At 52.4% G+C, this 20,555-nt stretch overlaps 1 protein-coding gene across 6 annotated transcripts in view; it reads right to left on the bottom strand.

Moving 5' to 3' along the window:
- Positions 1–20,555, bottom strand: part of Ddr (discoidin domain-containing receptor 2) — a 608,941-nt gene that overhangs the window by 154,224 nt on the left and 434,162 nt on the right. The window contains exon 1 of one of the 6 annotated variants that reach the window (XM_089582434.1): positions 14,132–14,438. The exons of the other annotated variants lie outside the window; for them this stretch is intronic. The gene's annotated coding sequence lies outside the window, so the exon portion shown is untranslated. Of the gene's footprint in view, positions 1–14,131; positions 14,439–20,555 lie in introns of those variants that run through there. 6 annotated transcript variants of the gene reach the window in all.

Below are 20,555 nucleotides of genomic sequence, written 5' to 3'. Positions count from 1 at the left end.
CTCTTGTCGCTCGAGTGAAGCACAAGTCTGCCTCGCACCGTAAGAAAAAAAAAAAAAAAAAATCGACGTCCCCGTCTATTGGGTTTTCGTCGCCCCCTATGGCTTCCGGCAGCGCCGCCGTCGATTGTTCTGTACAGCTTCGGCCTAAAGGGGCACGCACTTTGATGTATGGTCTTGCAAAAATTTGCACGGTGCTCAGATGCACGCGGTGTTTCGAGGAAAGGGCAGATATTCATTATAATGCACCTGGCGACGGTCGCTACTTGCCACATGCAATTGTTTACTTGCGGAAATTGGGCCTTTGACGCCGTAATTTAAGTTCCTTGTAAATAAAAGCACGCGCATTCGAGCTTCATGTTAGGTTCAGTACGACTTCAGTGTCCTCTGCCCACGCCTTGACGAGTGATGGCTTCTTGTTCAACTACTGGTTGTCGGCGAGGTCTTCACGGAACGCAAAGGGAAACGTGAAATTGCCCTGTTGTAGTAGAAGTATTCATGACAGCCGCAACGGTTGACCAGCTCTGAACAGGGTGTTGTGGTGTATGTATACTCACCAATGGAATGCGGTGAATGAAAACAATCAGAACTATAAGATTCATGCCGAAGAAGGGGTGGTTAGGGAATTCGCTCAAGAAAGCCATCAAGCTACACATCTAGGTCGTTCCCCCATTGCTCCGTTCGACTACGACACGTATGTTCATAATAAAGGAGATACAAGCACTCACAGAACGCGGAATACGCCTGTTGTGAACAACAGCCTTTATGCAAACTGATGGCCGCAAGCACTTAAATGTTCCGACAGAGCACACATTTGCAGCGGGTGGAGCTTATCCCGCTAAAAAAAATAAAAAGAAAATTAGTTTGCTACCCGCCATTGATGTCAAGTGATGCGAAATGCCTCCTCGCATAGCAGGCGCCCTCGGGGGCCACCGCGTAGGCACCAGACCAGCGTACATAAATTATTCACGAGGGAACAGCGACATAGTCATTAAGCTTCCCGACATGACGCGCGCGCGCTCTCCCGACTTAAGGTAAGTGCACTGGAATCCCGGGCGCGTGGTGTACGCCTGATGCGAAGGTAGCGCCCAAGATGAAAGGAGTCTAAATGTTTCAGAGTAACGAAACACGCGTTATTAACTTGAGTGTTCCCGTTCTGGAAACTGAGCATAGGCTGACGCAGCTAAACTTCGCAGCGTGAGAGGGGGACAACTCTTTTTTTTTAATCAAGGAAACGAACTTTCATTCAAGAGAGGTACACGTCAGCCACTCAGCGTCTACAGCACCGTCGAAGTTATCCGCGCCGAAAGGGCGCTCATAAATAATCTTTGATTGAGTTCCTGAACGAAGCGACCAAAGCATTTCATGTTCTATTTATAAACTATTAGGAGCACCCTAATTAAAACAGGCTCTTGAAAAAATTGGCGCGGAGGTTGCAAACAAGAGCTTTGCCGCTTTAGTGGTGCTGGAAGAGGTGAGATCACTGTGAGCTTGTGCAGTCTTAAATTGTTCACCGCGTGCGCGTTTTCTTGAGCGCCAGAACGCGAAAACACGCATAAACCACAGCACTGATTCATCCACCAAGGACAACAGTGCTACGACACCCGAAGAGAGATGTATAGCACCACTGGAAATTTAGAAAGCGTAGCGCCTATAGCTTGGCCTGGGCGGTTACGTACGTGCAAGCACTAGTTTTGTCTTTCGCTTCTATGGCTGACAGCAATAAAAAGAAAAAAAAATGGCAGACACCTTTGCTTTCTCCATGAAGGATCGTCTAGCCAGAAGCTACCAAATGGTCGCTGAAACGACGCATTGCCAGCTCTGTACGCGCGGCGTCGCTGCCTCGCTGTTCCACTGTAGGTTCACTAGCTACTTGTTCCTGCCGCGCGCGCCTTTGGGCTCGCTTACTCTACTACTATCACAGCGCGTCCGTCGTTTACTCCACCCTTGGGCTTCGCGCGCCGCGGAGCTAGCGGCCAAACGCAAATCTTTTCATGTGAATCCCGTGCTTGCTTATCGCGACGTTATCCTTCCTTCGTACAGCTCGCAGCGGACACTGAATATCCCGCTTGGCCTGGCGCCCTTTGTTTGGTACGTGCAGCCCGGGCAGGGTATGGGATAGACTGAACGAACGCCTCACAATCCTCTGCGCCAGCTCCACTTGGCCGTATACCCAGGCTTCGCACATTTCTGCGGGTGCTGGCGGGGGCTATGTAGTGACGTATATACGGCGCAAGATCTATAGGCTAGAAAGGCTGCATACTCCATTCTAACGCCGTTAAAAGCCGCCTGTTACGCATTTAGCGGGGGCAGAAAGTACGTTCGCTCCAGCGCGCCTGCGACTGACCCTTTTCGTCTCCGCACCAGCACGTCCCTCCTCACGTATGCCCACCCTTGCAGGACTCTGCCCCTTTCGCACTCCCCCAAGATGAGCGACGCGACGATTGCCGACAGACGAATCGGTGCGAAGTGCGGCGCGCGCCCGCAATTATTGGCGGCGGCGGCGTCTCTTTCCTCGGCTGACTTCTTTACGAGACAAATTACGGCTGCCGCTATCGAGGAAGGAAACGGCGAAATTCCCCGGCGCGTCCCGGTTTTTGCACTGCTGCGCTTGATTTATGGCGCCTTCCCGCTCCGACACTCCGCGGCGAGACGACGCTGCCGATAGCCCGTGGCAACAACAGCCGCCACACACGGGCCGCCGGCAGAAGAAGCTGCGCGCTCGCGGTGCCCAGACGCTCCTCCGGAGTACACCCGCGCGTGTACGCGAAGTGCCCAGCACGCACTTTGCTCGGGAAGAGGAAGAACAGTAAAAAAAGAACGCGAATGGATGTAAGACAGCGAGCTTCTGGCGAAGGTAGTGCAGAAACAAAACAACACGATCGTCCGCGTGCTGCGCAGCCGCGAAGTGCCAGAATAAACGAGCCGGAGACGATAGAAAAACTAATGAAGCGGCATGCCTTCCGGAGAGCTCAGCGTAGAGAAAAAGGAACAAGTATGAACGTGTAGATAAGAAGGAACAACAGAAGAAGGAGAAACGCGCGCCGCGAAGCTGGGAGGAACAAATCCTCTCTGTTGAGTTCGGTGGTTTTCAACGTGGTAGCTCGTTTTTTTTTGTTTTTTTTTGTTTCCCCGGTGCTTTTTACGAGAGGAATATGAAGAGGAATAATTAATTGCGCACTTCAGTTTTCTCGCCTCGTCCAGGGCCACAGCTCACGATGCATCGAGTTGTGCCATTTTTCTTTTGCTTTCTATTTCTGTTCTCGTCCTCGGTTTGGTGCCAGTGAATTTGCTGTAGCCATTTATAAGATTGCGAGCCTATACTTATTCTTGCCACCCGGTTTTGACAGCGCATAATACAAAATAAAGCCACCGACTAATCAAATCAAAACAACCACGGCATTTGCGCTAAAGATTAGTTTAATTAAGAAGGAATTAGGGACGCGTGCCGAAACTCTTGGCTCTACCGTATACTCAGTCACACGACTGAGCGTTCCAGAAATCTGAAAAACAGTGTCATGGAGGTTTTCAAGCAGCGGTCGTAGTGTAAATGATGCAAAGACTCTTGAAACAAACCAACTTATTGCCCACAATATTTTGCAAGGGGCTCACATCTTTTCTGGAGATATCCGGCAGTAAGCTGTTCTTGGGAGGCACTGTAGGTTCCTGTACGAGTCGTAGTCGATAACGCAATTACTGGAGACAAGCTCCTCAGTGGACATCCTCGTCTGGAAACTTATTGAATAAGGCAGCCTACTTCGCTACGCGGTTTTATTGAAGTTGAAAGAAGCAAGCGAGGATAAAAAAAAAATCTAAAACGTCCGTTACCGTCGAAGAGTACGCGGTGATAAGTTATTGTCCTCCCCAAGAAGCGAATTAGAGATAGCGCAGTAAGTTGCGCGAGACCCGAATCAAACCGTTAGTGCATTTTCGTGAACAATGGGTGCCGGAAAACCAAAGGAAAATATTGTTTAATTGATTGTGAGGAAAAATATTCACTGCGAAAAACGACATACAATTGATACGAACAGCAACTTTGGCGTTTTAAACAAGTTATTAAAGAGCCCAATGAAGAAACTTGATGCATTTTCCCCGGCTTGTCTTTCGTATTAAGGTGGCAAATCCCCTTTATGCGCAATGCATAAGTAAAACAGCCTTTCACGTATCCCAGATGGAGAAAAAAAAGCGCGAAATAGCCAGAAGGGCACGAGCAGTTTTATTTTTTATTCGTGAAGTGTGCCATGAGGCATAAGCTGAAAAAGCGGGAGTGGGATGCAGGAGATGGAAAGTTAAAAGAAGTGAAGTCCAGTTTCGCCGAGGTAGTCGCAGAGGTTGCCGGTGTAGTGATTGTCGATAGTCCACTTCTCATAATCACATTAGCGGTTCCACCGCAGGCCCACCTCCCTGAGGAGCCGTCTTCTAATGGGGGCCGTTGCTGGGCACGTCCACAACAAGTGATGATGATGATGACGGATCTTTATGGCGCAAGTGCATCTGTGCCCAAAGAGCACAATGGCACAAGGTGTTTTCGACTACACAAGGGGGGGGGGGGGGGTCAGAGACCCATTTTGCAAGCATTTCACCCTAAAGAAGCCGAGCACCAGGGCAGGGGAAAGCTTGTACCCTTTGAATCACCGGTTGGTACCCAGCGGCACAGGGGATCGAACCCCACACCTCCCGCATGTGAGGCGGATGTTACAACTAGTGCCGCACATCAAAAATGTTCGGTGCAGCGCCACAGTGAGGGCACCTCTCAGTTCCTGGCCTCCTCCTCCTCATACCTCCTCCTGCGTAGTAAGACTACGGGGGAGACGTGCTCTGATGAGCACTTACTCTTTGTAATCGGGGTGCACGCGAGCTAGCCGCCACTCTCATCGCCCTTTTCGCAGCGATGCCGAAGCCTTCCCTTCTTCCTGCGACCCGCTATACGAGCTACAACCGCCGCGTACTTCCCCCGAACAAATGCTGGCGCTGATGGACGCGCTCTCATACTGTGCAATTGTATGCTTTAGAGCGTTTCTCGCAGACAGTGTACTCTTTTGCATGTCCTTCCCTATTGGGCTGTGCAGCTTTATCGGAAACCCGCATGACGGACAGCAATTGCGAGTCTGTTTGCAGAAGACTGGCCACTTTCCCTGCGACAACTTCGGGAATCTGCGGGGCTGTGGAGACTTCAGCCGATGACCGGCAACGGGGACTTGTGTTCGATCGGGACTGTGCGAATTTCTAAGAGAATTGTCCCACTGCACCAGAGAGTGCCATAACTACGACACTGCGCGAAGGCTCGCTTCAAACCTGGAGCCAGTTGCGCGAAAAACTTAATGAGGAAATATACTCCGCGACTAAATTTATATTGCATCCGGCGCCATGGTTGACTCGGGCGATTATCATTTCACGCTTAAAAATTGCTGCGATGCGCGCGGATATACGATCGTCCGCATTCACCATACTCAACTTCTAAAAAAAAAAAAAGTAAATGAGCAATGCTATATTCGGAGTAGATTTAACCGCTTCCCTCCCATTAATGCCATGGGGAGGGTACATGCCAAAATGTGAGTTACTAGCTTAGAAGCTTGTCTCCCACAACTTCGCGAAGAAAAACCTATGTGATTTCAGTACTCTCATCCCTAAGATAGCTTTCATTACAGTTGACTCGAAAAACGCACCTACATTGTTACTCACATTCCCATTATTTCAAGTACCCTCTCGTAATTCTGTAAATCACTAGCGTCCCGACGTCGCCGCTATCTAGGTCTTCATATTATAGAGAACATGAAGCGCCTGTTCAAGCCGAGGGCTTTTAAACGCACTGCTATTTATTTCCGCAATTTTTTTCTTCATCCATCCAGAACAGTGGGCCCCTGTTGACACGCCCGGCGTGGTGAAGTGCAAGGTCAAAAGCAACCAAAGGAAAAACAGCGTGCCGCGCTTCCCCAATTCCCCAACGCGCCCACGCAATAACAAGAGCTAGCAACGGAAGAACACAACAACAAGAATTGCCGTCACCACGCGCAGCGTGCTAAAAAGCTTCTCCGCTTTACAACGCCAGCGAAAATGCGCGCAGCCGTTGTTAGGGCCCCGTACAAGCCGCGGAGAAGCGACTGGGCAAACTGGCGCTGTCCCGCCGCTCGGGGCGTTTATGGCGCCGTGCGGCGGTGGTCCCCCAAACTACGCTCGGGGCGCGTGGGCCGCGGCCGCCCCCAGGGACACAGCGCTGGCTGCAAGCGTGTCGGGAGACGATGGACGAGGCCTCCTCCCCCGTAGCGAGATGGAAACGAGCATCGGTGTGTGTGTGATGCACAACTGTCAGCGGGGGGCTGCAGGCTTCCGATGGGCGACGCCGACGAAGAGCAATGGAGACGCATGACCCCGACGCGCACTACTACGCAGTATGAGAGGCGGGCACAGTGTGCGCGTCCGTGAACGGGTTCGCTGCGGAGCCGACTGTGTAAAGCGCGGGTGTTCGAGTCGACTACCGCACAGCCATGACGCGTTGTTTGCACTCGCCTGGGCTGCGGTCTTCGCTGTCTGCGCGGCGCTTAGATTGGCATGGGGCGCGACTCGGGCTGCCTGCCGGATGCGCTGCCACGCGGCCAGCGCCTCTGCTGCGCGCACCCCCGACGGCGAGCAGTGTCAGCACGGGCGGGGCCGCGATGATTGCGATCATGGGACACTGCCCTCCGCCGAACGCCGCTGGCAAAGTACTGCGGCTGCTGTGGTGAGCTTGGGCATTACTTAGTATACACGCTGGTACAGTGTATGCGCCTTAATGTGCGACGACGCTGTGGCGGGGATTTTCGCAAAACGTGGCGCTCGTCGTCGGTTTTGTTACTGGAGTGTGCACTGGAACATGAGCGCACGTTAGGGCTGTCACTTCGCGTCACACCGAGTGTTCCCCGCGCTGGCGACGGCTTTGTGCGGCGCGCTCGTTCCAGCACAGCCGCACCGAAGGCGCTTGACAATGGGCCAGAGGAAGCAATCGGCACAGACTGTGCAACTCGTAAATCAATTACGAAGTAAGCCCGTGGCAAACAAGCACGGATGTAGAGTCATTAGCCAGCATTCTTCGGGTTGCTTTACCTGAGGGCTCAATCTAGACAAGCGCTGAAAAGGAAGCTGAGCAAACTTTATCTGCGAGTGGGCCCTTTGATTCGAGTTTTTATGAGAGTAACGAAACGATTTTGCTCTTACTTCAGCTTGTTTCGAAACATGAAAGAAGGCGAGCGGCGTTGTCAAATAAATGGTCGCAGTGCCCTCGACAAACACGGAGCGCGACGTAAGAAGCGAAGACAAACGCGCACATTGAGGAGGATCTTTGTTTTGAAGAGTTCGGAGCTTCGAATGAACGCGCAAAGCGCAACGCGATTAAATGGCGAGGAATAATAAAAAAGAAAGTAAACGCCTCCTTTGCAGATCTCAGCCGCGGCTCCACTCTGCAGCGGCTGCTGCGAAAGAACACTAAAAGGCCGACTGCTAGCAGCGGGGCCACCCGAAACAAAGTCTGGCGCCGCTGGAGCGCGTCCGCAGAGTGAGGGCGAGGATGCGACAAATAAAGAACGGGCGCAACAAACTTGCAAAGCGGGCAATCACTGCGAGACGCAACGAGCCAAATCCCTCGAAATCCCCGCCGTCGCGATGGCTTAAGCTCCGAAACAATAAGGTTTCGCTTCGCGCAGCTTTATTACTTCTTTTCCGCCTAGGTAATCAGCGTCCGCGTGAAAGAGGCTTGGGTTTCGCAAACGACGGACGCGAACGCAGTTCGCACATGGTGCGCCCTCTGCAGAAAAAGGCAGACGCAAGCGAACGAATACGCGGTGAAATGCACGGTTTAGTCGCGTCGCAGCACTTCAGCCACGCGTGTGATTTCGGCACTAGGGGGCCGCGTCTATGCCCACCACTGCTGACTTTTTAGGTCGCTCACAATATTCGTGCCTCGCCGTGTACTGAAAAGTGGCCAACACCTAGAACTGCGGTCCTAGAACTGGGGAAGTATACAAAAATGCCACAACCCGAGTCTAGTCAGGTTATTGTGTAGCGATAGCTACACTATTGTAGCTACGCCAGCCGCTACGCCTCGTCAGCATGGTCGCACTTTCGCCGTGGTTGCACCTCGGCCGTGGTCGCACCGACCTTGAGCCGTTGCCTACAACCACCGCGGTGCACGCTCGGACCGCAACGTACAGGAAGGGAGGAAGTGGGAGTGAAAGAAGGACGAGAAAGAGGGGCCGTACTGAAGGAAATGAAAATTGTATTTCAGGAAAGGAAATTACGCAGTAACTGTGGATCTACGTCCAGGGACGAAGCTGAGAAGGAACGCCCAGCGAAACGCAGCGGCGAAAGACTATGACTTTTCAATTCGACTCAGCGAGTTCCACTCGGCCAGCCGTAGCTATCGCGTCACTCCAGGTTTAACCAGAGCTAAACTACAGCCAATTTTTTCTCCTCGAAGTCGCGATAAATTTCAAAAAGCACCCTTGGCTGTCTCCCACATCCCTTCCGTCTCGCCTTGGAGGAGCTCATTTTCTCCTCCCATGCTCGATGTGTGGCGATGCTACGCGAAGGCAGCTCGTTCAACGAGTAGTAGAGAACTCCCACCACTTACCGAGCGATGCGACGAACAATTTTTCACAAGCAACTCATCGTGTGTGTAGAAGTAGAACGAGCTAAAAGAAAAGTGAGGAAGAAAGCAAGCACCAGGATGCACCAGTGGTGGCACAGAGACAAGCTCCGCGCGATGAACGGCGATGTTGAAACGCGAGAAAATAGATGTTTTCCGAGGAGCGCGTAGGGACAGCGCGTAAAACAAACAGGCGCGGCGATGACTCGCGCTCCCCATGTTTCTCTCGGCGCGAGCGCTCGCATGCTACACGGCCGCCGCCGTGCCAGCGTCATCTTCTTCAGTCCTGTCCCTGACGACCTGCTGAAATACGCGCCCTGTCTGCGCGCGGACGAGCCCGCGTGCGGGGGTTGTAGCTGCTGCGTCTCGGAGGGCATTTCGCCCGCGCTGCCGCTTTCCTCCAGCAGTGTCTTCTCTCTTTACTTTTCTTTTCGGGAGACGCACCGGTGGTTCCGCTCAATCTGTGGTCGACTGCTGCCGCTGCTGCGAGCACTACTACGCACTGGCGGCTGCTGCTTTCTCTGTGGCTGCTGGAAGAAGAAAACGAGGCGCGGTTGTCGCGGTGCGCGGTGATTACCGTCGATCGCCGTCGTTAGCGGCCCTCGCGGCGCCACTCGCAGTTTGGTGGAGGCGTTTTCCTGCGTCGTTTTTTCATTTCGTCCTCGATGGACGTTAGCGAGCCATGAGCAAAGATGTGATTTCGGTCGCTAAATGTCGCGTAATTTAAGTTACACATGCGGCGCGCTGAATAACAGGCGCTGCAATAGGAGACATTCGAAGTCGGAAGGGAATAGACTAGACCATTTTTTTTTTCGATCACTGAATCCTCGACAGCCGCTAGCGAGTTCGGTGTAGAGCTGCGGTGTCAAAAAACAGGGTCTAAAAAAGGAACCGAGGCTGCGTCTACCATAGGCTGAACGCATTCCTTCTGAGCACACTGGGAGATACTAGCGGAAAGTAATTACTTGACTAATTCTTCGCTCTGTGCCGCTTTGTTGAGCCATTTCCCGACCCACACCAGCACTCTTCGGAAATAATTAAAGGTCTTACTCAATCCTTTCTCCCGTGTAGTTCGCAATGACGCGCGTAGCTTTTCGCGGAGCGCATCTAAGGCACTGCACTTCGTGCACTCACCCGTACACAGTAACTGCTTCAAGAAATAGCCCGGCTACTGAGCAACGAAGACTCTCCGAGGGCTGAATTCGTAGGGTAGGATCGCGGGATCCAGATGCCTGATGATAGGACGCGAAATTTGGAGCGGGGCCGTCTTCACCGCGTTGTAACGACCAAGAATATATTCTCGATAGCGGAGCGAAGATGAATAAGAAGAAAAAAGAAAGCGCGCAAGCACTCAGGCGGGGTGCCGCGCGTAACGGTCGCTGACGGCGAGCGCGGCCCACGCGCCCCCGCGTGATCAACGGGAGCGAGGAGACGGCCGACCCCCAGGTGCAGAAGCTGACGACCTGGAAACCGATTCCATATCTCAGCGGCGGCGGCACCCACCCCCTCCCGCCACCGATGACACGCCCGGCGCCGCGCGGCTCTTTAAGCCGGCCAGGTTCATTTCGGCTGGGCCCCGCGTGTCTGCTCCTCCGGCGGGGGGTGCGTGCGTTTTCACCGCCCAGGCCCCAACTGCGGCAGAGCGTCCCCGCCCCCCGTCTGGCGGAGGAAGGCCCCGCCGCTGCGCCTCATGTCATTCCCACCCGGCGCGAACACCAGCGGTTTCCCATGCACCGCAACCCCACCCAGCAGCAGCAAATACGAGCGTCAGGTTTGCGCACCTACGCGCCCGGCCTAAACGACGCCCTCTGCACCGCCCTGGGACACCGGTAGTTGCGGCGGCGGTAGTGGTATGGCGCAGCCAGGGCGGACCATTTTCATCTGCGCAGCCGACGGGCTCGGACAGCCGGCGCGACGGGCGATGATGCGTCGCTGGCGGTCAACCAGCACGCGGGGCCAAATTGCGAGCAGGTGAAACGCATGCACCGCACTGCAGACCCGTTCGCAAATATTGCTGCGGCCCTCTCGCCAAACGACATCCAGCCTGAGCGACAAGTGCATGGATAGAGCTGTTCGACAGCGCCACTGCACTCTCTGGCTCGTTCCTTTGCACCGCGCTATTAAGTTTTTCCAGACCGAGACTGAAGTTCACCGTCAGCATCCCAGAGACGTATTCGTGACGTTCTAAACATTTCCAGCGCGTCCTATCAGTTGCTTTCGGTTCGCTTTGCTCATCGACGCAGTACTTACTGCAACCGGCTGCGGGTGGTATCCGTGAATACTTTTCAAAGGCCCTGACAACGGCATGGAGAGGGGTAACGTTATTTCTAACGGCGCCCGCTGACAATGGGAGGATTTCATTCTGCTCATCGCGTCGCTTGCCTGGCGTGCATTATTCATGAGGTTACAGACAACACGGACAAAAGGGCACGCCGTAATCGGTGAAGTTGTCCCCTTTTATAATCACGGATGGAGGTGAATATTAACAGCGTCGATTATTCGCGCGTGCTTTGCAGGATCATGCGCGCGCAATTACGCATTAATTATTCGCAGCAACGCCGATGGTAGAGCGTGTCTAGTGGAAACCAAGCTCTTAGAAATACGGAAGGTGAGGACAGAGCGCCCATGATGGCCCGAAAATAACATCGCCTCTCCGAGACGAGCTGACTGGGCTCACGATACGAACCAGGAAGGGACGCGAAAGACCGAACACGGGGCGGGCATTTGGGGAGCAAAACGGAGCACAGAGACCTTCGTCTCAGCCACACTTTAGTCTACCATTTGCAACACTACCACGCCTCACCCCAGTCTGTTTCGAAACAATGCTTCCTTGAGACGAGAACAAAGGGCCCAGAAGCCCACACACTAAAAAAACAGTCGAATATCTGACTGTCTGTCGCACTTCAGAAGAAGAAAAAACAGTGAGGATAGGCAGCGAAACCAGGTTTAGATATCCCCAGTCAACGGCAGAGGCTGCGTATTGCTTTTGAACGAGTAATTCCGGGCGGACTATTGCACTGTTCGCTGGCTACTGACGTGACCCACCAATGAAACGCGTAGCAGATTCAAGACATAACTGCGGCGCAGTTCCTCGTGTTAAACTGCGAGTTCTGCCTCTCTATCCGAGACGATAAAGAAGCGCAAGAGAGGTGTGCGCGCGGCTTGATGCCGGCGGTCGCGACGGAGGTCCAGACTTCTAGGGTCTTAGAGCCTTCTATATACAACACGGTGACCTGCACCGAGACGTGCGAACGGCACGGGGGCACAGCACCGCGACCCCTGGGGCCCCCGTGCTGCGTGACGGGAGGTCGGCGCTGCAGCGCATAACACTCGCGCGTCGCTCTCTCCCTCACTTTCTCTAGCTGCTGACAAACGACAAAATTCTCCGCGAGGAAAGAAATATTGCCGCCCGTCGGAAGGCGCGGCGCGCAGCTCTCGGGGCCCAATCGAGTCCGAGCCGTGTAGCTTGTCGGCGATAAGATTGCCGCGGCCCTCCACAAGCGTTGGCCGACAAGACAAAGAAGGGCCGACTCGAGTAAACTGCGCGCGCGGCTCGCGCTTTTGAAGCGGCTCGGCGTTTCCCCACTTGCTTCGCGTCCTGCCACTCTGACAGCCGAGTGCGCCAGGCTGAGACCCGGCGTTCGCTACACAACTAGCTGCTCTCGATTTGCGAGACTTCTCTGCGCAATACTGCATATTCGCGAAGCCCTACTCGCCAAAGACATACCGCAGGAAGTTAGCGAGAATCGCACACTGATTGCACAGATCCCGTGTTCTGTCACACGAGTGCGTTTATGATGAATGTATGGAAAGATAAAGAGCTGAGGATAACTTTCGACCGGCTCAGTTGGATTGTGCGTAAAAAAGAAAAAAAAAAAACTCGGCAGCTCAACAAATTAGGGACCACTCGCGAAGTAACTCAGATGTACGGGAATGGCGTTGATCCCACGTCTTTGCGTTACTTCCGGTTGCTCTTGTACACCAGCTCAACGCATGTCTTAGCCTCGTAGGATAATAATCTCCCAGCAGAAGAACGCACCTTCCTCTTTCCTGATCTAGCTGTGAAGGAAAACACCGGCGAACGAAACGCCGTATAACGGGCCATACTATATAGCGGGAAGTATTGATGTCGGCGTAGGGCCGAACGTTTCGACACAACAGATGCACGCACTAACAACTGGCTGCTTCAGTTGTCCTAAAAAGAAAAAAGACATAATTTCGGAAATAATAAGCCAGTGAACGCACAAGGAAGCAAACCATTCCTGCGACCCTGATTAGTTCGTTTTTGCGCGAACAGAGTACAGAACGCTAGATGCAGCTCAGATGTAGTACGTCCGGGGACGTTGCTTTCGCTTGCGCTCGCTCCTCTTTCAGATGAACGGGTCGGTGCCCCGATTACGGTTTGTCCCGAAATTGCCCGTTAGAACGCGTCGTGACACCGCTGGTCACACGCAGGACAACATGTGTTTTCTTTCTGCGCGTGTATCTCGCCAGCAAGAACCGTCAAGCGGGTGAAAGGAGTTCCACGCCGGCAAAAATTACGCTAATGGCGCAATTAACGCCTTGCGCAGTGCAAATATCGTCGCACATTTCCGGCGCTCGCCGAGCAGCAGCAGCAGCCCAACGGTAACGATTGCCGTCTTGTTTAGTAATCAGGCAAGGAACGCCCGGGGTGGTCTTCTCTAGCATTATCATCGCTTCGTGCAGCCATTAGTCAACGCCCGCTTCACGCGCCGATGGCAGTAGCGCAGCCTCTGGCGGCAATCAAAGAGGGCCGAGTTCCGACAGGAGCAGGACCCGCCGGTTTCGCCTTGGGTCATTCGGAAATGCATTACAGGGATCTGCTTTCATTCGAGGGCAGAGCATGCGGCTATTCGGGCGAAGTGCCTGAATCCCTTGCGATTTCTTTTCCCTTTCTTGTCGGGCTGCGGATCGTAATTAACCAGAGTGAACGAGAGACATTCCCGTGTAGCAGGCGCTAACGCAACTTGTTCCCATTCCTGGCTCGAAAGTAACTGTCACGAAAGTGAGAAAAAGATAAACACACAGACATTTCCAGGGTGAGCCCGCAAGAAGAAACGCATCCGACAAGCAAGCTTATGGGATGCGTTCCTCTGCGCAGCTTATTCACCTGCTAGTGGCACAAAAGTGAAGGGAAGCCATAGGAAATTATTTTTTCTACGCATTATACTTGCCAAAAATTTCATTCACTGCGGCGTTTTCGTTCGAAGCACATCATATGTGAGATACCGTTCGTTCGAATATGACATCAATTGCCAGAGTGTGCTGCAATCACTTCCGCAAAGCCCAAACGGACGTCGCAAATTACAACTCACCAGAGTCAGGAACAACCTTCGACCACGCGCGCTGCCTACAACACCCCTGAAGAAGATGCTCGGCGCATAATTCTCCAGGGGTGTACTTTGTCTACAGAATAATAAGCTTTCGAGCACGGTCACTTCAGGTATTTACCCGGCGAAAGCGGCGTGGTGAAACAAGGAAAAAAGAAGGACTCACCGGCCAAAAAGAGAGGGCACTGCCGAAGTGCCAGCCGCACCCGCTCGACCACACAACTCGGAGGGACACAAACGACGTCCGAAGCGGGGCGGTAACACGCCGCCGGTATCCACACGCGGGATGGGGACGGGCCTCCGCCGAGCGAGCAGGCGGCCGAACGCGGGATGCGCTTCTCGACGTTGCGACGGCCGCTTTCGTCCGCGCTCACATGCTGCCGGCGCCGCCAGACACGGCCGCCGCGCGGTGAAGCCTCCGCTGCAGGTCACACGGGGAACAGTGCGAGCTCGGGTCCCGACTCCCGCCTCGGCCACGCGCGTTCTGCCCGAAAGCCCACCTCGCGCGCGCGCGCCAGGCGCTCCTCCCCTGCCTCTGGTGCGAGGAGGACGAGCATAAACGGAGGGGAAGGCCCTGAGGAGAGAGGGTGCTACGCCGATGCGCCCGTCTCTTCTCGCCTTTTCCTGTTTGAATAGAGGAGAGCGTAAACGGTCGAGGGAGAGGAGGAAGCGCGCGCGGGTTGGTACGCCGCCTGTACGCGGCTTGAGCAAACTTGGGCCACGAATCGACGCTGGCCGTGGGTAGCAGGCATCGGTTCATTTCGGCCGTTGCGTGGGGCCGCGCGTGTCACTGAGTATGTGTGCATCTGCGCCAAGTTTGGAACAGCCCGCAATAGCGGATGGAGCTGGGTCGGTTGCAGTCTGGTGCGTCGTGGTGAATTTCGACGCAGGTTGGGCGATGATACACGAGATGCCGCACACATGACGTTCAGCAATAACGCGCAGCTCGTTTCAACTGAAGAATTCACGCACTAATGTAACCCTAAACATGATACCGAGCGACCATACACGATCGCACCCGAATTCACAGCTCTAACTTCCGAGACACAAGAAAACGCTATGCCGTACCGATATGCCAAATGGCAAATCGGCATTAAGGGATGCTTTGAAGTGACACCTCTTTACCTGAAAAAGGAATGGAATAACGACCGCTCATTGAAATTTGTTTTTTTTTCTAATTGCATTGGATTCTTCGCCAAGCATTCATATCAGTTAATGCACGCACCTTGTTAAATGAAGTTATGATTCAGAACGCGTCGGTATGGCGGAAAACATTCATAACGATATTTGGTTGCAAGTAAGCCTGGAGGTTGCCCTATTTTTTCACCAAGAACAAATTTTACACAAAAATCGAGTTGAAACCGAATTTTGTCCAAACAGCTGTGATTTCGAAAACGTAGAAACCAACCCCGGGTGCACAATGCTCCACCAGTCGTAAAAATTCCTAAATACTGATAACTGCCTGCAGCCTGTTAGTGAGAGCTCTTCTGAATGAACTGGTTGATAATCATCAGCATCGTATGGCCCTTGAAACGGCACACCTGGTTTCACTAAGAGGTTGAATCCAACAGTGGAAGCTAAATGCGACTTCCAAAACACGAATACTTCGCTTCAGTGTTAGGCGTACTGTATCAAGTTCCGAAGCGCTGCTCGGCGCTAACACGCTAGCATGGATTCCAAATAACCGCGGCTGCTTTGAAGAAAACGATCTCAAGGACGGGCCCGTGCAAAGCGGGAATGCTGGATATCCATATATAAATCAGCCGTGAACAATGATAATGCGGAATGAAAAAGAAAAGAAACACTTCCTGGCTAAAAACACTTCCTCACTGTAAGCTGTCTTTAAAATAGGCGTCACATATCTCATGCCACTAAAAGACAAGTGCTCCTCACTGTTAAATCCTCTGCTTGATAAAAATATATACCTTATTCCATTATAAAAAGAGATAATTTATTTCTAAAATTGTTCACAGAAAATTTTCCAATTATCGAACCAAGATATTCCTTAAGTAATCTTGGAGCGTTATGAAAACCGAAAACGATGGTCTCGGACTTTACCTATGCGGGGTAGGGGTGCTTGTTCGCATGGATAATCAGGCTCCGCGTCGTATAATTCTTCCGTCGTCTCATCAGCAAGCGGCTTCGCAATTTCCTTCAGTAAACGTGAACCAATTGCACGCCTACCTGCTTTCTTTCGAGTCTGTGGCGCTGACGTATAGTCAAGAGTTGTAGCATGTACGTCATACGGGTTTCGGTTTTCGCGAACCTTATGCTATGGATGCATAACATTTGCGAAAGACGGGCGCGCAATTCGACATAGTTCAGTCGAGTAAGAGGGCAGCATATCGTGGTTTACCTGAACCCCGCACGTGAACTAGGTGTGAATTTCATTCGGTACGCTGGTGATAGCCGCTTACCTTGAGAGTCAAGAAGGCATGCGTTCACCGCTTTTCCAGCTTAGCCCAACAGCGATATTTGCGGTACAGTTTGGTACATTGTGCTATGACAAACGCCACCTTTGTTTTGAATGCGGTAGTTTCATATTAACCAGTTTGCTTTCCCTAACGCCGCAAGGCGAACTCTCGAATGCAATAATAAGTACGCAAGTGACATACTCTTCAGACTTTGTTCGAGGTGAAAATACATCAAAACAGAGAAATGTAAAACAAATTGCTCAACAACGCTTCAGAGCGAGGGAAAGGTTGCGTCAAACGAGCGCAATATATATATATATATATATATATATGCCGCCGCGGTGGCTCAGTGGTTATGGTGCTCGGCTGCTGACCCAAAAGACGCGGGTTCGATCCCGGCCGCGGCGGCTGGAATTTCTTTGGAGGAGAACTTCTAGAGGCCCGTGTACTGTGTGATGTCAGTGCACGTTAAAGAACCCCAGGTGGTCGAAATTTCCGGAGCCCTTCACTCTTCACTACGGCGTCTCTCATAGCCTTAGTCGCTTTGGGACGTTAAACCCCATAAACCAAACCATATATATATATATATATATATATATATATATATATATATATATATATATATATATATATATATATATATATATTGAAGAGGGGTTTATTGGAAAGCTCGAAGGACTGGCAGCGCAACGATGGCACAGGCTGATCGAGTAGCGGCGGCACCAGAACAGAACGAAGAGCGAGCTCGAGCTCTCCACGCGCGCGGCCGCCGGTATCGGAGGACGCACAAATCGCTTCGTCGTCGTTGGTGCTGGCGCACTGCCTTCTTCATTGCAATATATATATATATATCTGTGTGTCTAAACTACAAAACCATCACTTGCTGGAATCATTTCGCAGTTCCGTTTGAAAAGTTCTAGCTTGAAACTGCTATGTAGAGCGCTAAAGTTCTGACTATAGGCCGTTTAAAGTATTGTTTTACGTTTCATACAGCCCTCATAACCATTCAAACTCAATCAAATTTAGCTCTAAAGTACTTATCGTATTCGGCTCACTTTAAGCTTGCCAGGACACCTGCGCATGCATGGAGCAGGCATGTCGACCAACTGCGACAGGACTGGGAAACACATAAAATGCAGCCGAACGCCACCGACTGGTCTTTGAAAGATGTCAAGCAGGAACTTTCTTCGATCCCCAAAACGGGGAACTATGCTCACAGGCAGATTTACTTCTTTAGTGATCTGTTTTCTTTTCTTTGCCGGCGGGAATAGGTAGTGTAAATACCGCGGGAACATTTCCCAACTACAGCGAGGTTTTCTCGCGCATATTAAGCTGAATGCGCGTTGCTCGGAGATAATCGATCTGTGAGGCTCTATTCTCCGATTTCGTGTGCGTGTCTAAAGTGCTCTCGGCCATGGGAAAGCGATCATCTTTCTCGTTGTCCTGATGAAGCGCACGGTTTACAGGTTTCTCACCAGCTTAGTCCGGAAAGCGTGGGCAGGGCCCAACCGTTCTTCGGCAGAGCCGATACTTGACAGGCCGGCATTCGCGAGATCTTCAATAAATGATGTCAAATTTCGCTTCAGCCCGAAAGCCCGCGCCCATCTATCAGCGAAATCAGGAAGTCAATAGCCACTATCGACGAACATGTACTATTGCCTTCGGGACTTAGTGGAATGATGGAACACATATGTCGAATGCAGAAAGAGTTGAAAAAGTTATAAAATTATCGAAAATACCACAGAGACATACGTATTAACAAAGCAAGAGGCAGCGCAAAAAAAAAAAAAAACAGAACTATACGTGCTGGCGCACATCTGTATACAACCTGTGCCAGATGAACCGTGCGTCAAAAGCGATAACATGTTCCCCTTTCACGCCTGTGTTTCGCGCGTAAGACTTCGGCTACGTGCGTTCCCTGCGAGCTTTGACGTTCCGCATCAACCAAGAAGAAGGAGGAACGAAGCCAGGTTCGAATGCGCGCCCCAATACAACCTGACGTCTTTCGCCAGGTGCCAAATCCCATGCAAGTCGCAGATCTCCTTGGGCTCGTGTTTACTTCCCAAGTCATCCGAGCTGTCTTGTGCCGCTTAGTCGGAACACGAATCGGAAAGCGATCGAAAGAAAACGTCAGTCTAGCTTACCCGAAAGCCTTCGCGTGCGGAGAAAGGAACGATTTCTACACTTGCCATATATATATATATTGTTACCATGCGTCGAGCGCGTTGACAAGAAGAGCGCCGAATTTAGGAGCTGACATTTTTCGAGCCCCTACGCGTCTCTCCTTGTGAGTATCAGCAGTTCGAAGCCGACTTCACGTCTTCTTTCTATGCTGTGAAGATTTAAGGTGTGAAGAACAGCGCCCACACTTTGCGGAGCACAATATGCGAGGACATGTTCCTCTTGGCGAGCATCCGCTCTAGTTCGCAGCAGTAGGTGTTGGAGCTTGGTGCAGAGTACTTGGTGCAACCTCTCATAGTGGGGATATGAAAATATGCTCTGCACACCGGCCGCGTATATAGACCGAGTTATGTCCTTCTTACGACTGCGCAAAACGGCAACTTCGGCAGAAGCTTGGGCGGTCTATGAATATAGAGCGATTTCATTTTCTGCAGTTACTCCTGTTGTGTCCCCTTGTTGCTTTTGTGTGTGTGCGCCCCCTCCTAACGACCACTCGCATTCCCCTCCTAACGACAGTCGCATCCTCCTCCTAACGACCACTCAATCCTCCTCCTAACGACCGCTTGCCCCTCGTCGCACGCTGTCGCCGGATGCCCCCCCACGGTGCGCCCCCGCACCCTCCTCCTGTTCTGGGAAGCCACTCCCTGCCGTGGACGCTTCTCCACTCCCTCCTTTCTTCGGGCGGCCAGTTCGGCTCCTGCCTCGGTCGACGCTGGTCGCACCCTCATCAGCTTTAAATAAACGAAGTCTAAAAGTACCGTGTGCGTCTTTCGCTGCATTCAACACAGCGACCGGACACGACAGTGGCGACGAGAAAGTGGATTCGACCCGCGCTACGCAACGCTATTGACAAGCCATGGCTACGCGAGGGTTTCCCAATCAGATACCAGAATTCAACGGCTCATCGTGGTCATCGTGGGTTGGACGCCTTCAGTTCTACTTTGAAGCTAACAACATCACAGACCCAGCCTTGAAGAGGGCCAACCTGCTGACGCTGTGCGGGGAGCAGACCTACGATACTGTCTGCGCCCTTATTCAGCCAAGCACACCAGCGGCAGTGTCTTACGACGACATCGTAAAAGCGCTGCAAAAGCACTACGACCCAAGGCCATCCGAGGTCTACAGCCGGGCTCGCTTCCAACGACGAGATCAACTGGGAGGAGAAACTGTGAGCGCCTACGTAGCCGCGCTCAAGAAGCTCGCTGCCGACTGCAATTTTGGAACGCTGTCGACAACAGCTACCGGGCAGGAGGGAGACGCAGCTTCTTCTGCTAACACCACCATGCTTCCCTTGGACGTGATGTTACGCGACAGATTTGTGTGCGGACTGAGTGACGAGTCACTGCAGCAGCGCCTGTTCGCTGAGAAGGACCTCACATTCAGCAAAGCTTACGACATCGCCGTTCGAGCGGAGAGCGCCGGTCACCAGCAGAGAGGGATTCGCCGGAACACCGAGCCGGTACACCAGACAAGCAACCAGGTGCGCAAGCCTTCTGTTGTTGTAAAATCGGTCAAAAAGGCACAACGCTGCTGGCGGTGTGACGACCAACACAACCCCCAGGGATGTCGATTCCAGTCAGCCACGTGTAATTTTTGCCACAAGCGAGGGCATATCGAAAGAGCATGCATTACGAAACGGAGACTTGCCAAGATAAAGTCACCTTCCCAGCCTAATCACAGCGTCAACGCCTCAGAGAATACGCCGCTATCTGATCTCCATGGAACAACATCAGCAACACCATCTGTGTTGTACGACCTGAACACCATGAATCTCGGCACGCGACCGAAGATTTTTACAGAAGTAAGCGTACATCACCAGCTGATTAAGTTCGAGGTGGACTCCGGCGCAGCCTGTACTCTGATCAGTGAGGACACGTTCCGAACTTCATGGCCATCTGACGCACCCGCCCTGCAACAAGACGACACGCACCTGCGAACGTGGTCAGGACAGAATCTGCCACTATTGGGCTCTGCCAACGTGCAGGTTAACTACAA

The sequence above is a fragment of the Amblyomma mixtum genome, chromosome 3 (genome assembly GCF_055824585.1).
Source record: "Amblyomma mixtum isolate Tamu chromosome 3, ASM5582458v1, whole genome shotgun sequence".
NCBI lineage: Eukaryota > Metazoa > Arthropoda > Arachnida > Ixodida > Ixodidae > Amblyomma > Amblyomma mixtum.
This window is presented reverse-complemented; position numbering and strand designations above follow the sequence as displayed.